The 1157-nt window shown below is 49.9% G+C and overlaps 1 pseudogene; it reads right to left on the bottom strand.

Annotated features, from left to right (window-relative positions):
* Positions 1-203: 203 nt before the first annotated feature.
* LOC147706070 (large ribosomal subunit protein eL36 pseudogene) lies at positions 204-517 on the bottom strand (annotated as a pseudogene).
* Between the last annotated feature and the right edge of the window lie 640 nt (positions 518-1157).

Raw genomic sequence — 1157 nt, 5'->3', positions numbered from 1 at the left:
AGCGTGGAAAGGTTTTCACCCGGTTCATGCAAAACTCTGTCATCACATGCACGCCAGGGCCCAGTGCGTGGAAATTTGGTAAACTAGTGACCCGGGTGACCTGCGCGCTCTATCAGAAGTACCTCCCAGAAAGATTTTATTTTATTTTATTATATTTATTTATTTCTGTTTTTTAACTTTTTCTTGTTCAGAATTTGTGCAGCTTAATCCTTCTTGGCAGCAGCCTTTCTCATTGCCGACATGACGTTGGTGAGCTCTTCTCTCTTCCGCTTGGCACGAATGTACCAACCCTTTTCTTGATAAATTTAAGAGCACGCTTGTCCTTGGATACTTTGAGCAACTCCATGGCACTCCTCTCATAGGGAGCGAAGCGGCACACTTCATAAATCATGTCTCAAACTAATTTGGTGTGTTTGGTCCAACGCCCTCTCCTGCGGCACTGTCTGGGCTTGGACACAATCTTGTTAACTTTGTGGCCTTTGTTAAGGCCAACGGCCATAGGATAGCGGATCGCCATAGGTACCGTGAGGTAGCAAAGTATTGTCCAGCCTGGCTGCGTTGTCAGTTGATAAACCCTCCTGGTTTATCGAGGGCCTCCTACCATCCTCTACCCATTATTGAGGTGCTTTTACAGAGGATGGGAATGGACCTGGTGGGTCCACTGACTCCCTCTGAGGACAACAATGCATATTGGTCCTGTGGACTATGCAATATGCTATCCCGAATCAATCCTGTTTTTTGAGTATGACCACCCTATGGTGGCCCAGAGGCGGACTTGCGGGTCTCTGTGGCAGGGCCCACAGGTAGACCCGAGGTGGGCATCCATCAGCGCTCTTGTGGCAGATAGGGGTGACATGGTCTGCTGGGAACCCGCAGAGGAGTCTCCCCCATGGAGCTGGTTAAGTGGGAGAGCGATTGTCCTGTACAGCACCCCTAGGTCATCTATGGGCCCAATAGCTTGTGGGCCCACAGACAATCAAGATTGGTATATTGGCAGGATCCCGTCTCCCCCAGCTACGAGTTCCCCTGCGAAGTAGTTGCATGTTCCCCCCTCCCACATGCCGTCCCATTGTCTGTGTTGTTGCTTCTTCCCCGATTGTCTTTGTTGATACTTCTAGCCTCCCACTCACCTCTCCATTTTTTTTGGTGTTGTCCCT

The sequence above is a fragment of the Lissotriton vulgaris genome, chromosome 7, assembly GCF_964263255.1.
Source record: "Lissotriton vulgaris chromosome 7, aLisVul1.2, whole genome shotgun sequence".
Lineage (NCBI taxonomy): Eukaryota > Metazoa > Chordata > Amphibia > Caudata > Salamandridae > Lissotriton > Lissotriton vulgaris.
Note: the sequence above shows the minus strand (reverse complement) of the source record. Positions and strands in the feature narration are given on the sequence as shown.